Source organism: Prunus persica, chromosome G7 (assembly GCF_000346465.2).
Source record: "Prunus persica cultivar Lovell chromosome G7, Prunus_persica_NCBIv2, whole genome shotgun sequence".
NCBI lineage: Eukaryota > Viridiplantae > Streptophyta > Magnoliopsida > Rosales > Rosaceae > Prunus > Prunus persica.
In genome coordinates, this window is record NC_034015.1 from 13154743 (window position 1) to 13168983 (window position 14241).

Sequence of the window (14241 nt, forward strand, 5' to 3'; positions counted from 1 at the left end):
CGCCAATGTGCTCCGGCTCTATGGGTATAATTGGTATTTCCCCTATTTTATTCAAGTAATTATTATCCACCTAGAAAAAGAAAATTTGGGAAAAGAAAATTAAAAGGGTTACGTTACGAAACACACCATGTCGACCACGTGTCTATCTTTAAAAAAAAATGACATCACTTATGGAATGAAACCGTAACGCAACACATATCATATTTTTGTAATAAATATCGGACCACACTTGTAAGCTGCAAGTGCAATGGCGTATCCATTAGTTTTTCTTCATTCGGGACAAAATTAAGCTTGCATGTCAGCTGCCTTTGGCTCTCTACCATGCCACAACCTTTTTGAGGCATTTTGTAGAAAACTTTGATTTTTTGGTGACCCTACCCACCCAATTGAAACGCCAAACAAACATTAGCCAATTCCATGCATAGTCATAATGTAAATTCATCAGTGCATACGTATATAAGTGAGCAAGAAAGCTAGGATTTTAAGTTTTTGGGGGGCTCAAAATAAGCTTTGATTGGATTGATTTTTACAAAGTTTACCAAATCTCACATATTATATACATGTTTGGAAGAGCTACTAATATTTATATGCAATGACATGTTATTGTATATGTATTTGAAAGTTTTAGGGATGTCAGCACCAGTGGTCCTTAAGTGGCTTCGTCCTAAGTGAGTTTGACTATAATTATATCAAAAAAAAAAAGAAACAAAATTCTTCTAAGTTCTTCACATGCATTATGTTGTTCCGTCGCTTTTTCCTTCCTAATTAATTGCCTTTGCTTCTTCTTTTCATTGAACCCTTGATTTGGAGTAATAGTTTGATAGATTGATAATTGTGAGTAAGAAATCATGTCGTTGTGTAATACGAGTAATAGGTAATCACACGTAATATTGTCATGATGCTCTCTTCAATTCATAGTTACATTAGTCGATGATAAACTTTTCTTTGCTTTGCTAGACAATTAATGAGAAAGAACTATTGTACTTGATTGATATATAGTTTCATTAATTTAAGAGTTAAGTTAGTGTTAGCATCTATTAAATATAATAAACCTATTTACAATTAAGTTTTAAATTTCAAGCCTCCAATCTAAATATTCTAACTCCGTCACTATCCTTCATGACATCGACCATTTTTTATAGGACAAAACCATGTGTTTCATTTGGTTGTGCATGTGTTTGATCTAAGGATTGAAAATCCGCCAAGAACATTTCATCGTCAAGTCGATGTTTGGGTATTTTCAAGGTGATTGTGAATATAAAACAACGAAAATCAAATCAAATCAAAGGTGTATGTGTGTATGTTGTTGCAGCGGGGGTCATGAAATTTCATTGTGCGTGTCAACTTCAAATAGCGGCCAATAAGCAATCAATATCAATCAACATAAACATTCATCGTTGGGTGGTGCAAAAAAGAAAACATATAATGGATTGACATTATTGGGAGGGATAGGGATATGCAGCTCAAGAATGAAGAAGACCCACCAAGCACTCTTCTCCACTGTGATTTGACATTATTGGGCATGTTGTTGTTTAGAATTAGAACCAATTTGATTTGAGGACCAAGTGTAATGCATTAGGGCGCACACAAAATAATAATTAAATAAATAAAAAAAGTATGTGGGAGACAATACTAAGCAGTAAAGAAGTGTGAACTAGTCAATCTAACCACTACACCAATTTGTATTAAGTATGAATTCGCACTTTTGAAAAATCAATCAAATAGAGAAGTATCAAACGAAAACGGTCCTTTGATGCTTAATTATATAGATCTTTTTGCACAAGCAATGTTCTCATTTTTTGTTTGACAAAACGATATTCTAAACTATGGAGAGGGAGATCAAACTCGAATGCAAGGAGGCAAACATACTGTTTTTGACCAACTAATCTAACCTACACAAGCTTAATGTTCTTATTTATTGTGTCGAACAATGGTAAGGGATTTAGTCATGACTGGAATTTACTATATGATATTTATGGACTTAAATGTGTTTCATCCTCATGTTACATCTTCCATCTATATATGCTTGCACTTGACGCAACTGCTTTCATCATTTGCTTATCATTTTGCTATGAAAAGCCTCTGGGGCCTCTCTGCAAAGGCAGCGCTAGCTAAGATCCACAACCCTCTTTTTTTTCTTTTTTTTTGGTAACAAAAGTTTAGGGGATGGAGAGGCTACCCCCACACGCAAGGTCAAGGCAAACCCCAGATCTTTTTGGTTTTACAGAGGAATTTACAGATTACCCACCAAACACAAAACTGTTGGCAGCGAGACTCAAACACTGATGGGGCAACATACAGTGCAAGGACCTTACCAACTGAACCAACCTGTATTGGCCACAACCCTCCTTTTAGAGTCCCCATCTCACGCTTCTTGAAAAAAATTTCACTTCTAAATTATTTATCAATGAAAATGGGAGATTTAAAATGATTTTTTTTTAAATATGAGAAGTATCACTTTGTTATGCATTTTTTCAGAGGTGAGACTGTGAGCTATATATTGAATGGTCATAGTGGGTGAACTAGATGAGGATGTGAACATGAACTTTATATATTATGGCTTCATTCATTAACTGATGGGCTCATATTACATGGAAGGACTTGCTTTGTCATCATATAATATGTCTTTTCTTTTTTCGATGAAACGGAGACCAATGCCCAAATTTAAGAGACAAACTAAATAAAAATGGCCCCAATGCCTAGGGACACTTCATATGTTTTATCATTGTTGCCTATGTTTGGTAATAATTCGAGAAGGTTATACATAAAGAATGAAATATATATAATGGCTATATTCTTTAAAAATATTTATTTGAATATACCTATTTTATTTTTATTTTTAAAAAACAAAATTAGATTTTTTTAGTTTAATATTTGTAATTAAGAAATATCTTAGCTTTATTTAATTACTTTAATTACTAATTATATTTAAATTATTATTTATTTTGTGAATAATTAGTATTTAAATATTTTAATTAATTTCATAAATTACTCAATATATAGTAATTAATTATTTTAAATTATTTTGTGGACTGTTTTTTAAATTTTTTTAGTACAAATTATTTTGTTTAGTTTAATATTTGTAATTAAGTAATATCTTAGCCTTATTTAATTATTTTATGCAAATAAATAATAACCATGTCTCAATGCACATTTATGTTTGCGCTCCTATAATAATGAGCTAAAATAAAATTAGTTCAACTATTCCCTCCTAACCTCCCATAGCTCGGACAAATGTTTTTTTATATATTTTATAACAGACTCATGTATTTGTTATGTTATGATTAATATAACTAGATGAGATTATTATCCATTATGTACCTATAAATACCATACTTATTCATTCACTAGGATTTTATCCATAGCTGGGATTTTACCTATTTATACCGTACTTATTCATTCATTATTATCAACAAACTTCCTCAATCAAGGTTAGAATTTGTTATGCCCTTCAAGAAACTATGGGATATGAAACATACAGTCAGTTATTTTCGAGTATTCGACTGTGTGTCATAAGTATTTGTTCCAAGCGTAGCAAGTTTGACAAAAAGGCAGTCAGATGTATCTTTGTGGGATACAACAGCTAGAGAAAATGGTGAAAATGTTGTGATCCCACAAATGTAAGGTGTTACACATCACGAGATGTGGTGTTCGATAAAGCATCATCTTAGTGGTTCCCAAAAAAGGAGGTGTTATTAGACTCGAGAGAAATTGAAGATAAGCTTCAACAGAAGATGGAGAAGCAAATTCTTCCAATCCAACCGAGTTTAGATGAGCATGAAGATTTGCTCGATTGTGATGTGACGAGCAAGAAGTAACTCATAATCCTTGGCAAATTAGTGTACATCAACAACAACTAGAAGAAGATAGACCTGGTGAAGTGGAAATATCAACTCCACAATCACAACCCAGAAGGTCAACAAAGTACAAAAGCCAAATTCTAAATACGTCAACACAGCCATAGTAGAAGAAGTAGTTAAACCAGAGACGTTTGAAGAAGCATCACAACTTTTCGAATGGGTTAAAGCCATGGGAGAATAGATCACTGCGCATGAGCAAATCAGATTTGGGATTTAGTGCCAAAGCTAAGAGATGTGAAACCCATATATTGCAAACGGGTGTACAAAATAAGGTGTCATCCTTATGGATCGTTTGAGAGGTACAAGGCTCGGTTGGTGGCTTAAGGTTTCTCTTAGCAATACAGACTAGATTATGATGAAACGTTTAGTCGGGTGGCAAAATTTATGACCATACGAGTCCTACTTGCACTTGCGGCCAACAAAGATTGGAACTTGTACCATATGTATGTGAAGAATGCATTTCTGCATGAGGAGTTGGATCGCGAAATCTACATGATTCAACTAATGGGCTTTGAGAACAAAGTCCATCCCAAGTATATGTGCAAGCTGAAAAAGGCACTTTACAGATTGAAACAAACGCTAAGAGAATGATACGGTAAGATTGTTGAATTTCTTTTTAAAAGTGGTTATGCAGTGATACATGTAAATTCCAGTTTATTCGTCAAAGCTAATGGAGGAAAATTAGCTATCGTGCTGGTGTACGTGGATGATCTAATCATCACTGATAATGATGAGGAAGAAATTCACCAAACGAAGGAGAATTTATTAGTACATTTTCCTATGAAAGAATTGGGATAACTCAAGCACTTCCTTAGGCAAGAAGTCAATTGCACACAAGAATGGATATTTATGTGTCAATAGAAATATGCAAAAGATTTGTTGCAAAAGTTTGGAATGCTTGAATGCAAGTCAATCTCAACGCCGATGGAACCCAATGCTAAGATGTGTACATATGAAGGAAAAGACTTAGAAGACAAAACGATGTATCGACAATTGGTGGATACTCTAATCTACTTGACATTGACTCGACCTAACATTTCATATACAGTTGGTATGATGAGTTGATACATGCAAAATCCAAGAAAATCTCATTTGGACGCAGTTTGGTGAATACTAAGGTATGTGAAGAATACAATTGACTGTGGTCTTTTGTACAAGAAAGGTGAAGATTTCAAGCTAATTGGTTATTGTGACACTGACTATGCGAGAAATCACAACATTCGTCGATCAACTACCGTGTATGTGTTTAAGCTTGGGTTAGGAACAATTTCTTGGTGCAGCAAGAAACAGCTGACAATATCTTTGTCAACCACGGAAGCAGAGTACATGACAACAACAATGAAAACCCAAGAGATCACGTGGTTGACACAACTGATGAATGATCAACATCAATTAGTAAATTATTCAGTGTCGTTATACTGTGACAATCAATCGACAGTTTGCTTAGCAGAAAATCCAGTTTTTCACTCAAGAACTAAGCATGTGGAGAGACCTACCATTTTATCAAAGAGAAGGTTCTGCAAGAAGATATTGAGATGAGAAATATCAGTATAGATGATTAAGCTGCAGACTTGTTTACAAGAGGTTTGAGAACAAGCAAATTTGAAAATTTTCAACGTCAGCTCAATGTGGTGCAAAGAATGTGAGCTGATGTTGAAGAGGAGACACCACCACCATCCCAACACATTAACCAAGCCCAAGGTAAATAAATGCCCAGCCTTTTGAAATGATATTGTTCATTTGGAGAAATCTAGAAAGGTGGAGAAGTCCTCACCTACTATGCAAAGTTTGCAACACTTGGATAAATTCGCAAGATAATTTTAGAAAAGTAGAAAGTCAACCAGTTAAATGTGGAATGTTGGCTGGAGCATAAAAATCAAATATATTATATGAGAAATCTCTAGAACAAAAACAACAACGTGTGGCTAATAATGAAAAACCCCAAATCGGTGGACTTGGGCTATGTCGGCTAGGAATTCTTATAAATACGTGTGAAGTCATGCATTGTGTAATCGAGAAAAAGTAGAAGTTAAGAATCAAGTCAAGAAGAAGAGTGACCAAAAAGTTATAGAGTTAAGTAGTCATTGTTAGGAGTGTGAGTGTTTTAGAGTTTGTGTCTAGAAAGTGAAAAAGAGTGTTTGTAAGAGTTGATATTTCCTTTAAGAGTTGTCTTGTTGTAATATTTTGTGAGTCTAATACAAGTAATTTATTTATTTGTTATGTCTCCAACTATTCTATATTAGAGTTGTGTATTCTAATTTTCTCAACAATAGGCTAATAAAGAAAAAGAATATGAAAAATTCATTTGATTCCATTGAAGAGATTTTAAAAAAATACAGTTCAACCCTTTATCATCATAAAAGAATATAGATCTAAACTGGAATTTCTATGAAGTTGGTTTCCGAAACAAGAAATGAAAAGAATCTCTACAAACAATATCTATATGTATTATGTACCATCAATTACTCATGATTGAGACAATAAGTTGATACTCCAGTTTTGCTTACTTATTGATAAGTAAGAGCAAAGGTCCCAGAAGAAGTTGATCCAAGACGTTGGTGAGGTTCCTCCTTTGTAGTAGTGCTATTAAGCTTGACAAGCACAAAAGCGAAGCTGGGAAACATCACTGACGTGGAATACCCAGTTATTTGCCTTGGCAATCCTAATCATGGTGCCTTGGCCTTTATATTTCTTCTTTTTATGGCTCCCACTCTTGGAACTATTAGGATCTGCACAACATTCTCTCTTCCTTTTTAGTGTTTTCATGTTAAGAGAAAATGGACTAAGTCTCCTCATTTTCTTCTTTGGAATGAAAATGTCATTCAACTCAAACCTTGCTTGTCGGCCAACCCTTTGTTCCCTTCCCTTCCCTTCCCTTCCCTTCCCAGCAAAGAAGTTGATCATTTCTTTAACAACGGTCTTTACGTCCAAAAGCAACTCCATTAATTGTTGGGTTGCTACATCAGCCAACAGGTCCAAGGAAGATATAGATGAAGATGAAGATGATGATGTTGATGCCATTTTCTATGTCTTGATCTTGATGGCCATGGCCTTTTTCTCAATATCTTCCTCCTAACGTTTGACAACAACTTCATCAGACATAAGATTCAGAGAATTTGAAGGAAACCCGTTAACCCTAAAATCAAATTAGCAACCCTCATTATTCCCATCATTCCCACACACACAAAACCCACAAAGAAACAAATTAAACTTAGAAATAAGACAAATTTACCACTATAGAATGACAAAATGATCATATTTTCGTGTGAAAACACTTCAAGAACTTGTCGTTGATGGACTACGCAACTATCACACACAAGCCATCAAGGATAAAGCACACACTAACAAAAAAGTAAACACACACACACAAAGAACATAAGAATGTATAGAGGTTCAACCTTGTGCCTACGTCCTCTTAGTGATCCCCGAGAAATTCACTAGTATAAAAGAACCTCTTTGGTTGGAATGAAGAACCTTCTTTGATCTCTCACAAACCCTAGCTATCTTTTCTCTCACTTTTGGTTCAAACCCCAATTTGATGCCTCAGATTTCTCACGTTACAATAACCTAGCGCTAAAGTCTCTATCATAAGGCTTTAGTACAATTATACAAGGAATATAAAACTTAAAAGACCCCAAAATTAGGAAAAAAATATGTCTAGATTTGTCAAGGATATGCGCTGAATTCACGTGTCCTGCTCGAGTGCCTACGTCCACTTGAGTCTGAGTTATGCTGCTTGAGCAGGCGCTCGAGCACCTGCGCTTGGACGAAAACCTTCCCTCTACCGCTCCAGATCTAGAGCCTAGTCAATACGTCTTCAACTCGTTTGGCTGTCTGTTTCCTTCAATCTTTCCGTATCTTTAAGTAAGCCAACATCCACAATATTTACTTTGGCGAGCCTTAGACATCTTGTAAAAATTATTGACCCCTAGTACCTCTTTAAACCTCTCGGTAATGGATAAAGCAATAACCGATTGTAGCACTACTCTCCAACTAATTAGTCCTCAATCATGAGTGAAAATATACCTCGTGGTGGATCTCCTCTTATCTATGTCTCTCGCATAATCCGAATCCACAAAACCCGCCACACATTTCTTTCTTTGTTGTCTTTCAAAAAAAATTTCAAACTTCTTGGTGCCCTTCAAATACCTGTAAATCCACTTCAGCGCCAATGTTGTTTACCAGTATTTGCCATGTATCTTGAAACTATACTCACAGCTTAAGCTAAGTTTAGGTGTATGCAAACCAATTGTTTACATGATACACACTATCGCGATTGCATACATGACCTTACTCATTTCCTCATTCTCTTTGTCATTAGAATGACTTTCTTAGGCACTTAGTCTAAAGTGCTTCGCCAAAGGAGTAGACGTGAACTTGCAATTCAACATGTTGAATCTCTCAAGTACTTATTTATGAACTTACCTTGTGACAGCCACGATTTGCTAATATCTCGGTCTCTCCTTATTTTCATTCTTAGGATCTTTTGTGCGATATCAAGATCCTTCACATTAAACTTATTTCCAAGTAGAATCTTCAACTCTCGAGCCTTTGACATGTCTTGACACACAATTAGTACATCATTCACATAAAGTAGCAACAAGATGATCTTCCCATCCATGAACACATGACATTTCACACAATAATCTTATTCGCATCTTCTATACCTATTTTACAGCATATATGCATCAAAGCTCTTGTACCATTATCTTGGAGATTGCCTGAGCCCATACAAAGACTTCTTCAACCTATAAAACAGATTTCCTTTACTCGATTCAATGAACCTTTGAGGCTGACTCATGTAGATGTCTTCCTCTAAGTCTCCATGAATGAACGTTGTTTTCACATTCATTTGCTCCACCTCTATGTTTCATTGTGCCACTATAGAAAGCAATAATTGTATAGAAGCATGTTTCACCACCGGAGAAAAGATTTTATCATAATCAACTTCTTCCTTTTGTAAGTGGCCACTAGACAAGCTTTGAATCTAGTTGGCTATTTCTCATGTATCCATTCATTTTTCCTAAACACCCACTTATAGCCGATCACCTTCTGATCTTTGGGTTTAGGAACCAACTCCCAAACAGAGTTCAGGTGTAGAGATTCCATCTTATTCATCATAGCACTCATCCAACTTTTTCGCTCCAAACTTTCCATTGCTTTTTAGAACATGGTTAGATCTTCTTCACTCATGTTTAGAGCATAATGAACTACGTCCATCTCCCATCCTAACTGTTGAGGAGGTTTGATAGTTCTCTTGGGCTTTGACCTAGCTATAGATGACATTTTCACTTAAATTTAAGCATCTTCTTCTCTTTTATCTTGAGTTCGTTGTTGCCCAAATTCTTACACCTAGGTTTCGGAGCCCATCACCTCATAAACATCTTCAATTATCTGCATGCTTAAAGTATCTTAAATACCTTACCTGGTGAAATTATAACGGTTGTCTTTATTCTAACAACATTCTATTTCGTCTCCCCGGTTCACCTTCTTCCGCACACTTGAAGTCAAGATACTCTGATGGCGATCGGTTAACCAAATAGGAAGTGTGGTTAACTTTCTCCACCCAAAATGCATCGAACAAGTCAACATGAATCCTCATGCACCTCTTACGCTTCATAAGAGTTCTATTCATCCTCCTCGCGGCTCCATTTTGCTATGACGTCTTCTTCATGGTAAAATACCTCTTGACATTCTTGCCCTTGCAAAACTCCAAACTTTGCTCTCTTTATGTTCTCCTTCATTGTCAGTTCTTAGGTTCTTAATCTTCCTTCCTTTAAGGTTCTCTACTTTCGACTTTCACTCCTTGAATTTGGTGAAGACCTCGGATTTCTCTTTCATGAAATAGATCCAAACCTTCCTAGAAAAATCATCCAAGAATGTGACATAATAGCGAGCTCCACCTAATGATTTAAACGGTGCAGGCCTCATACATATGAGTGAATATAATCGAGCACTCATGTGCTCATATTCTCTTGGTCTTGCTGTTTGAATGTCACCTTCGACTATTTTCCCGTGGTACATAATTTACAAAACTCAAGTTTACAACTGTACACTCCATTCAGAAGCTTCCTTCTACGCAACTCTTGCATAGCTCGCTCACTAATATGCCCTAGCCTCAAGTGCAAAGTTAATTGAAAATACCTGTAGGATATCTATATATGCCTGGAGAAGGTTAAACAAGCTAATTCGAATTTTTGCAATAAATAATGATCAACCTTTGAAGCAGGATTGATATGAGTTATCAATTTTGAGATGTGCAAAGCTTAAAATAAAAGAACACGCAGAGAATTATTTTACGTGGTAAAACTCCACCTCTGGGGAAAATCCACGGGACTTCTCAGTCCAACTCAAATCCACTATAGAACGATGATTACAAGAAGTACTCACACACTTATCCTAGACTCATTCTAGATAATATTTACCGACTTCTTCGTAACTCAACTTTTGTCACGGGATGAACTTCGACACTCCTTATGTTGAACACAATACTGGCCACGATTGCTTCAAGCTCGCCGGGGGAAAACCGCCACCACGGTCTTGGTGCCCTCAACCGTATGAGTCACCGACATGCATATAAATGCAATATGAATGATTAAAGTGTTTGATAAATCACCAAGTAAAACATGGAACAATTGATGATTTATCTCAAATATATGCACAACAGCTTTTGCTTAAGAATTCTATATGCTCAACCCAATATCAAAAACTGTGCAAAACCAAATAGATGCAAGCTGCTTTTATTCAAAGCTTCCTATACCTAGTCAGATGGCCGCACACGAGTACCAAACCCACTTCAATTATAACTATGAACTTTTAGCTTAATTTGGACTCTTATGAAGACCACAATTGGTTTTCCAACATGAATATTAATTCAATATGGATTCTTATTGAAAACCACCAACCAACCAATTTTTAATAGAAAAACAATATCTATTAAAACAAATGAATTAGACCAATCAAGTAAGAGAAGATTTCAACCTACAAGTCATAATAGGAAAAGATAATATTTTAACTTAAATCAAAATAGAGTCCAACTAGAAAAGTAATCTTAAGAGATAAAGTCTAATCCTATTAAAAATAAGATTAACATAAAAATACTTGATTGAAAAAAAAAAACTCAAACTAGGAATCCTATAATGAATGCATGATTATGTCATGATTTACCTGAAATCAAGTTTCTCATATCGGTCAAGTCAAGCCTCGGATGTATGGGGTTGAATGAGTTGTACCAAAACGTCCAGTAACAATTCTTCACACATTAATTTTCAACCTATGCTAGAGTTTAGGAAATGACAACACTATTTTCATGCTAACAATCTCCCCCTTTGGCATTTCCTAGACAAAACACCTATTACAACTCAAAAGAAATTGCATGGGATGAAACAAATGAAATCTGACTCTAAATTAGAAGCTCTGAATCCCTGCACATTATGAAACAACAAAATCAGTGAAGCATGTGGGAGAAGAATTGTAATTCAAAGAAAATTACAACATCACGCCCCCTTAATTCTACAACACAATCTCTCCCCTTTTCGTAATTTCACATAGTGATCTCTCCCCCTTTTTGTCAGGAAATCCAAATGGCAAGGAAATAACATACAGACGCATATATAAGAGGAAAATATCAGATTGCAAGCCAACATATAAAGGCATAGAGATTAACCAATGATGCATGTAAAGGGCTTTATCTTGTTGAGTGACAACGAGCAATAACCTCACTACTTCCAGGTGTGCAATTGGTGAAAAGGTCTCATCTTTTTATAGCCAATATCCATTAATCACCTACAAGAGCAACATACACAATTAGGTTCAATCATATAAACAATATATGAGACTTACCTCTTCGGTTGCATGTCTTATGCTCTGCATTGTGTCATACATGTTGCTGTGCCATAGGTCTGCAACGGACAAGATTGATAATGACACTGCAAACCTCAGATTCAGTTTATCATGTGTGCGTCTTAGTAACATGAAGCAGAGCCTAGCGGCACAACTAAACAAGAAGCATAAATGACACGATGTTTGAAAACAAAAAGAAATTCTTTTTTTTCTTTTTTTTTTTTAATAAAAAAATTTAAATTTTTGGAAAACAAAACAACTAAGAAAAACGAAAGGAAAAAACAAAAACATAACATAACACAAACAAAAACAACACACTTAAGACAAAAGGCTCAAAACAACCAAGATGTAGAACACACTTTAGATGCAAATCCCAAGCTCTCTAGAAGATGTAATTATTTTCCATTCATAAACATGCCAAGTAAGTGAGCAAGAAGAGACAGTAGTAGCAGACCCAACGCTGTCTAAAACGCATAAGAAGCAAAGCATGGCAGGTACAAAAGCAAGCCACCAGATGAAATGCACAAACTCACAGATAATCAAGGAGGCATACCACATGCATGGTGAAAAATAAACATCACCAAATGATTCTACCATTAGGAAGCAAAGGTGTGAAGTGAACTCCTTTCAATTAAGCACAAAAAAATATGTCCACCCAAGACTGATCTCACCAAAGATGACACATACACTAAGTGCATTGTAAGTATAAGAAGATCAGTTTATTTGAGACATGAATTGTATTTATTATTATTATTATTATTATTATAATTTGGTGGCTTACTTTATTTAGCTTTCGACATGATCCATGTAACGGATGGTCAATCAGTGTGCTCACGTCAGATGACTGGAAGCAACTGGGTGATAAAGCACCCCTGGGGAAATACTGATCCGAATCATGAAGGCTCCAAAGATAAGCAAGGATAGCAAACCATCACAACTTGTTGACTCGAACCTCGACGTTGGTTAGACAAGAGGCCCGGTTACTGAGCAATGAGTCGTCAACACCTTTTTTTTTATTTTTTATAATTTTATTTCTAAACAGATCAAGAACTTACGCACAGTAGTGTTATGGCAATCCAAAGAGAGGCAAGTGCATGAGAAGAGATATTCAAAGGACTTCAAGGAAAAGAGTGTGATGTGCAAAATAAACATAAAAAGATGGATAGATCATTTAATGAAGTTTATAATGCACCAAGACAATGGAAACCTTTGTGTGAAGCTGAGAGTATGAGTTCTCAATATAGTGCAGTGTCAGAGCCCAATCTAAGATCAACAAATACGTTCAGACAGTTACAAGATTGATACACCTTAACAATCCTTGCACGAGCTGGGCAGATTTATAAACACCGAAATTAATTGAAATATCATAAGACATGAAAGAGGCTTTGGCATGCAATAGAGTCCAAATTAATCTAGAGCACATATACCTAAAGACTTTCTAAGAGTGCCAAATGGAAGATTATCCAAAGATTTTGCAGCAATACATTTAAGATCCAAACTTTCTAAAGCAACGGGTTCATGCACAACATTAGTGGAGGAGGACATACCATTATGATTTTCCTTTTTCCTCCAAACTAACTTTGTCTTAGTTGACGGCAAACAATGAAAAGAAGATAGTTTGGATAAGCGGTTTACCTCTTCCATAAGATTTGAAATCTTATGTTGAATACTTACTTTTCCACCTATGCCATGAGAATTTAAACAAATAAATTCATTTCGAAGCTTATTGCATCTCGGTCTTATGTGCCCACGAGTTCCACAAAAGTGACAAATTGGAATAAATTTCTTGACTTCATGAGTGACAGAAGGTTCAATAGGTGAAGTGGATTTGACAAACTTTGTTTTAGACACAGCGGAAGACTTATTACTTGGTTCAAAACCCCAGCCTCGTTTGTCACCATCTCTTCTTCTCATGCTAATCATCTTGTCAATTTTTTCTGCACCAATGGTTAAAGAAACAATCCTTTCCTTTGAATTTTTAAGTTCAAGTTCAAGGGCTTTATTGTCAGATGTTAGAGATGCAATTAATTTATTCTGATCAGCCAATTTTTTATGCAAAAACATCAATGTTTCGTTCATACCTGCACTTACCTTTTCGGAATCTGCATCAGGGGATTGAAGCTCGTTTGCAATCCTGCAATTTTCCAGCTTCAGCACGGCAACTTCTTTGACGAGCTCACTATTTTGTTTATTGAGCTTCTAAGAAGCAGCCAACAAATCATCATATTTGTTCATGATAAACTCAATATTTATACCTTTACAATCATCATCCTCATGTGATTCATCCAAGCTAACTGTGGTTATGAGTGCAACCGTCTTTTCATCAATCTCGCATTCTGATTCATTATCACTCCAAGTAGTATGCATTGCCTTATTCTTGCCATCCCTTTGTTTCTTTAAGGTGTTGGCACATTCCGAAGATATGTGTCCATAGCCTTCACATTCGAAACATTGGACCTTTTCTCTTGGATTCTTTCGTTCATTTGACCTGCGAAATTTAGACCCACCATCAGTATAGTTAACAAACCTATTTTTAGAA